General features: G+C 32.3%; 1 long non-coding RNA gene across 1 annotated transcript in view; it reads right to left on the bottom strand.

The window, feature by feature from the left end:
- Positions 1 to 379: 379 nt before the first annotated feature.
- LOC127717759 (uncharacterized) overlaps positions 380 to 7,221 on the bottom strand; it is a 98,569-nt gene continuing 91,727 nt past the window's right edge. Inside the window, exon 5 of the long non-coding RNA XR_007989357.1 lies at positions 380 to 528. This is a non-coding gene — a long non-coding RNA (uncharacterized LOC127717759). The remainder of the gene's footprint in view (positions 529 to 7,221) is intronic.

Here is a 7,221-nt window from a genome sequence, read left to right as displayed (position 1 = left end):
AATGCATGTGGTAAAAAGATATCATTTTTATAATCTTTGAGCGTCGACTGAATATTTCATGAATTGTCATTGTAAGCTAGACCATCGAAGAAATGTTGCTTTTATTCGAATTTTGAAAATAAAAACGGATATGATCAGCAATTGAGTCTACAAGACAGATACGTCCTAATGGACAATACTAATTGTAGTAATAATAAAAATACTATTAATAATGATATACATCATGATAAAAGTATGAATACTAATGAATATAGTAACTATAATAAAAATTATAATTGTAAACAACCAGTTCAAGAAACATAAAATCCTCTTACGTTAAAAATCAATCAAATAGATGCAGTCTCATAAATTTATAAATTTATAATTTAAACAAACTGATCTGTTTCGAAACAATCAACTCGTCATTCAAAACGAGATACCGCAGAATATCTTTTTAATCTTGTATTCTCAAAACTTCTACTTATGAATCTCTAAAGCGACCTCTTTTCTACTTGCGATATTGAGATGATATTGATTTCTGTAACTGACCTGAAAGAAAATTAAATCTACCAAACAACCATACGTAATACAACGATTATTTCCCGGAGGAAAATTTGTCATTTGTTTCCCAATGTAATGTTACTTTTAACAACTGAAATTTAACCTTTATTGTAGATATTATCAAATAAATCATTGCTGTTACGTCAGCCTATTTCTTTTTATTTACTGTGGTTTTCTATTTCTATTTCTTGAATTAACACTCTTTCGTTCAGTTTAACACTAAAATAGCACAACACGTAAACATTTTTCTCTACAAGTGGTTCTCGTGTTGCAAAGTAACAATCTAGTGACAATTTTTGTTATGTCTAAATCGTGAAAATCTTACGGGATTGTTGCTACGACAAGTGCATGGAACATGGCAGTAGCAAGAGTAGTTATTGAAATATCTTCTGATAATTTTGCCCTACATAACAAAGTTATTATGTTTTAGTTAAGCATTGATTTGAAAGCGTTTTATATCGATTTTCATATTTAAAAAAGGAATAACTGCTTTCTGATATTATATTTTTGTCAATTTTATTCTATCAATTGAAAAAAAAACTATGATTAACTTTCTCAAGTGCATGTGATAATCGAAATTATGCACATTTTGAGGACACTTTATCTATTTTAAGTACAGATTCAATAAATATCATTTTAACCACATTATTTACGTCTAAATCTAGTCTAAAAGAACATAACTGACATCTAGAAATTGACAATGAGGGCCGGTTGAAAACAAAACTTTACGACAAAAGGGATGATTTCAGTTCCTCAATTGTGAACTTTCCATTTCTATGTAGCAACATTCCAGCAGCGCCTGCATACGGAGAACATATCTTCCAGTTGATACGATAGTCCAGGGCTTGTATTTCCTATCATGATTTCCTTGATAGAGGGTTGCTTCTCTGACGGAAGCTATTAAACCAAGAGTTCCAAGAGGTGAAGTTGAATTCATCCCTTCGTAAATTTTACGGACGCCATCACGAGTTGGTTAGTTATGGAATAGCCGTTTCACAGATGATAGCGGATATGTTCCAATTGTCGTAACTACAATCCCGATTCTTTTTCCTCGAATGTGACCTACCGAATTAAACATATTACCGGGTTTGTACTAACATGAGCAACACGACGGGTGCCACATGAGGAGCAGGATCTGCTTACCTTTCAGGAGCACCTGAGATCACCCCTAGTTTTTGGTGGGGTTCGTGTTGCTCAGTCTTTACTTTTCTATGTTGTGTTTTGTGTACTGTTGTTTGTCTGTTTGTCTTTTTCCTTTTTAGCCATGGCAATGTCAGTTTATTTTGACTTATTAGTTTGAATGTCCCTTTGGTATATTTTGCCTCTCTTTGACGACGCGACTTAACATGCATGAACACGAGACTTACCTTCATTATGTTTAGTACAGTATATCATGAGGAAGTAGCATACTCACATTTGAATAAAATGTATATATGCTCAAGCGTATACAAACGGTTAATGTAACATGTCTAACAATATATGATAAAGACATAATTTTCTGAACGTCATTATCCTGTATAATTCTTGCAGACATAAACTGTCATTTTTGCGATAATGGAAACGTCAGATTATTTCTCTGCCCAGATAACAGTTTTTGATTATGTCTGTCTTAATTGTTTTTGTTGATTTCTTATATTTATCAGGACTATGTTTATTCTCTTTTGAATTTTCCCATTTTTTCATCCCGTGGCCAATCAGGTATAGCTTACCTTATGATATTTTTGCGTCAGAAGTTTAAATTCCTTGCTTTAACTGCTTACTATTTGAGTGTTTCCTGTCAATAACGTATTTTCTCATTTCAAGTGCATGTATAATTTATCTTGATTTATCAATCCATGATAAATCCTACATTTTAAAGCTTAAATGCGTTTATGTCTTCTACAATTTAACTAAATTACAATCCCAAACCAGCTATTTTGCAGAACTAACAGTTTAAATTGCATTTTAGCTTAATTTGATATTCAACTTAAATGATAGTTAATGTTTAGAAAGTGTCGTCTAATTTAACTAAACTGAAGCAACATTTGTTTTAAAATAGTAATAAAATCTCTTTGTAGCTTGTTTTCAGCTTTATCTATTCCATCGAACATGAAATCAGATACAATAGATATCTGCCTCATATCTTGACTTACATCTACAAATTGACAATGAGGGTCGGTTTAGAATAAAAATTTACGACTGAAGAGATAATTTCAGTTTCCAAATGGTGAAACTTCCATTTCTATGTACATTGTAGCAACATTCCAGCAGCTCTTGCATTTAAAGTCTATATCTCCCAATTGACAATTGGTTGATACGATATTCCAGAGCTTGCATTTCATATAATGATTATCTGATTGATGGTTGCTGATTAGAAGAAAGCTGTTGTACCAAGGGTTACAACAAGTGCTGAAGTTAAGGTCATCCTTTTGAAAATTCAAAAAATGATGAATTGTCGTAACTAAAATTCCGTCCTTTATTCTCGAATGTGACATCACCGAAATAGACTTTTCTCTGCGTTTTGTACTCACAGGAGCAACGCATTGTTGACAAAGATATGCTTACTCTCCCGGAGCACCTATATTCATCCCCGTTTTTTTATGGGGTTCATGTCTTTCGTTAAGAGCTGCTATCCGAAATAGTCATTCAGTCCGGTGGTACTGGCACAACATGCACAATTTATAACTTTATACATTTATTAAATTCTCAGCTGATAAATTTTGAAATTAAAAAAAAAACAATGGTTCCAACTTTCCCAGACAAACATGACCTTTGATTGATTAGCCATTTCGTTTAAGAACTGTTTTGACCAATTAGCTCCTATTATAGTGTGTTTACGTCCTTGTTTTTCAAATTTTAGGTATGAGCTTTCCTGATGAAGCTTAATCCAGAAAAGGTTTCGGAGGCTGGAATATTAATGTTGATACACAGGAACGATTTCCCTGGATTATCACTTCATCTGTGATATTAAATGGTACACAATAGACAGGCGCTGATTGAATGTTGCGTCACCTAACACTGAATAATACATATTTAAAACCGTTGAAAAAATCCAGACAAGCGCTTCGAACATGCCAATTTATACTGTGTTACTTCGTTTCATATAATGGACTTTAAACCATATTGAGTCATGTTTTCCTACGTAGTGTATTGCAATAAACGCTGAAAGTATGCCTGATCAAATTATATGGATATGAACAGCAAAAAAATATACATAACTGGCATAATGTGAGCATACCAACAATGAGTAGTCAAAATATAATGTATTAAAACATAAATACTACTGTTGAATAAAACGGGTTATTTTTTTATAGTAGAATAGCGTAGATTTTGGAAGGATTAAGATGTGAGAAATTGTGAAATTATCTGCTATATAAACCAAAACATAAAATCATTTCTTATCTCATTTCCATACTCGTCTTATTAATTCTGTTTTTCATATTACATATAGTTTAAATACTGTAAGTCTGAAAGTAAGATCTCTATCAAATTGTGAAGTCCCATGTGACAGGACTTAATCTGTCTCGCTAGCTGTTTGAATCTGTTTTCAATTTCCTCTTTGGACATAAAAGTCGTAGTAAATAAACGACAATGATATATAATTTAACACCAATTTACCAATCTTAAAATAATGGAAAAATACGGATATTTTTTTGGCTATTCAGTAACAATTTCTTGAAACAACTTAATTATTCATAAAATAGCATTTATTTACAAAATAAGTTTCCTTTAGATACATGTATCAATATTTATATTTTTAAACACTGTCTTTCATATTCAATTTAAAGACGTTATACTCTCGTATAAGCGACAAATAAAAAAATAAAAATAAAAACAACAACAAGACAACGAAGAACCAAAACGCACGTTTTCATAAAATTGTTCTTTACGCATTTGTCGATATGAGAAAAGTATTTTTTGAAGTAAGGCTCTTTCCATGCCGTATCAATGTACCGATTTCGGCATTTTCAAGGTATTCGAAATAATATATCGGCACTTGTTTATTAAGAGTACAGCATTATCAATAACATTAACATAATTAAGAATTAAGACGTTTGTATTTTGTCGCTTTTAAGGCGCACATCAAAACCCGATTTTACTTTTCATTTTAATATGACACATGCTGATCTTGTATTACACTATGAAAAACTAAAGTACATTTTCATACAAAATCTAAACGATCATAGTGTTATATGATTAAGTAAATGATAAGGAGTGTTTTTTTTTTATATCTCTCGCAAAAATGCATTAGATTTAATTCAATTGAGATACAATTTTATTCAGATCTGTTTAATTCTGTGCAGACTTTCCTTTCATTTGATTGAACCAAACAATAACAATAAGTAGGCATACCGACTGAACATATTTAAATATAATTGAGTTGCCGCTAGACAAAAATGTGTTAACAATTATTGTCCTTTCAATGTCTTTTCAAAGACGATAAAATTGACATGTTTTAGCAATAATAATAAGGAATGTTTTTTTCACGTCAATTGGCGAACTTAATGCATATTCAGAACGAGAACAAGTACAGGCGAAATACATATCAATCTTTCTTTGTACTAGACCAACATAGCTGGAGTTTTGATGTGCCAGTTCACAAGGCAACGGTCTACAGGAAGACATGTCACCCTACCCGGACACATTACTACACTAGTAACGGGTTTCTCTACTGAAACGGTCATTTTAAACTGAACAACACTGAAATCCCTGAATTTACCACAAAGAAAAATGTCAAGATGTATTTCAATTGTTCAGTACATGTTCATTACACTAACTATCGCGAACGATTAAGTACCAGTCAATACTGGTTCAGATAATTAAGAAAAAACGCTTAGCGTTCAATCCGGTACTGTTGAGTACATTTTAGTACACGTCAGTTCATCGATAGAATCGTTGTCCAGTACTTTTCAGTGTATCAAAATAATATGAGGATTGCTTCCCTTTAATTAGCAGAGAAATCGAAAAAAAAAGCAAAAAAAAAAAAAAATAATGAATAACAATAAATAAACAACTAATCATAAAGAGACATAATCGGTAACTGGACTGTGAATACACGTTTTTGTTAATTAACATGCGTTTAGCTTTCATAAACTGATAAAAAATGACATGAATATCACAAATAATAACTGTTAAAATATTTGTATGGAAATAGCAATAACAAAATAACATTCTGATAATTATTCTTTAATGGTTACGCAAACATAAAATATTGATAACAGTCACTTTAAACTGATTTCAGGAGTAGTTTATTCGTATAGATTAGAATGGTGAACAATCCCGATAGCTTTCGAAAATATCCACGCTATGATTTCGCACCATTTGTCTGTTGATAGTTACTTGCTATGTTCGATTGAAGTAACGTAAGTATATATTTTGAAGACATTTTGACAGTTTTGATTGATATACATATACATTCCTTACTTTACAAGAGTGTTTGTTTGTTTTTATAATACTACTTGAATGATCGTTTATATAATAACTGTTGATATGGACGACTTTCACAAAAGGTGGGGGGGGGGGGGGGGGGTTGGTTATACAGCTGTTCATTGAAATTCCTGTTCTTCGACATTTACATTTGAAACAAAATAATCTAAAACGAGAGCTGATCATTTTCAATCATTATTGGTGTTTTAGCATTAGCATCAAAATAATCATTGACAGCAGGGGCGGATCCAGCCATTTTCAAAAGGGGGCGGGGGGTCCAACCATCTGCCCAAATTCAAAAGCTTTGATCGTCAAAAATAGGGGGTTCCAACCGCTGGGACCCCTCCCCCTGGATCTGCGACTGGGCAGCTCAGCGGGGTATCGTTATTAGTGACAAGCATGACAAGGGAGTCTCTGTAGGACCTAGCATAATATATTAGTGACATAGTCGTAGATCGGATGGATAGAATTTAACATTGTTATATACGGAAAAAGTAAAGCATTTGCTTTAAATAGTTTATCAACATTTTGTACAATCAGAAGTCAAAGTTTTATCTGTATACACCAATATCACGTTTGTTTTTAGGAAGGCGTTACCAAACAGATGCACCGCACAATCGCTTCCTACTGTGACATATTAACATAAGCATTGTGACATATGAAATTTACTGGAAAGTGCACACAAACATGAAACTTGTCTATTTTGAGGTAAATAAAAGCACTGTGTTATGTAAAAGTGGCCAATGTGTCCCTTTCGGTTTGAAAATTTCCCATTTAAAAAAATTATTCTGGTCAAGCAGATGACCAAAAAAATATTCTGAATCCAGATTTTGCCCATACCTTATAGTCTTAATTTTGAAAACAAAATTTGATTGATAGCGTCGAAAAACTAAATAAAAATGTTCGTGCTTTGCGAAAAAAAACATAAACCCCCCCTTGAGGTTAAATGGTTGCTCCCTTAAAGGAAAACATATAAAATTTACCATTGGTAAAACATTATTTTGTCATATCCCATGATATTTCTTAACAATTTCCCTTTCTGACAGGTACATATCAAAACCTGTAAAAACGGGTGTATTACATTTGCATTGATTTGGGGATGAACAGATATTACATTTACACACAAAAAAAAAAATCACATTTGTGCGACTTTCAACCTATATATTTAGATCTACCTGTATATCTAACATGCTATTAATTACTCCAATCTTAATTGTTTAGGATTGTCAGTTTTACTAGCAAAGGTTTTGTGGTTCTCTCATGGCACTCCAACTT

The sequence above is a fragment of the Mytilus californianus genome, unplaced genomic scaffold (genome assembly GCF_021869535.1).
Source record: "Mytilus californianus isolate M0D057914Y unplaced genomic scaffold, xbMytCali1.0.p SCAF_10, whole genome shotgun sequence".
NCBI classification, from domain to species: Eukaryota; Metazoa; Mollusca; class Bivalvia; order Mytilida; family Mytilidae; genus Mytilus; species Mytilus californianus.
This window is presented reverse-complemented; position numbering and strand designations above follow the sequence as displayed.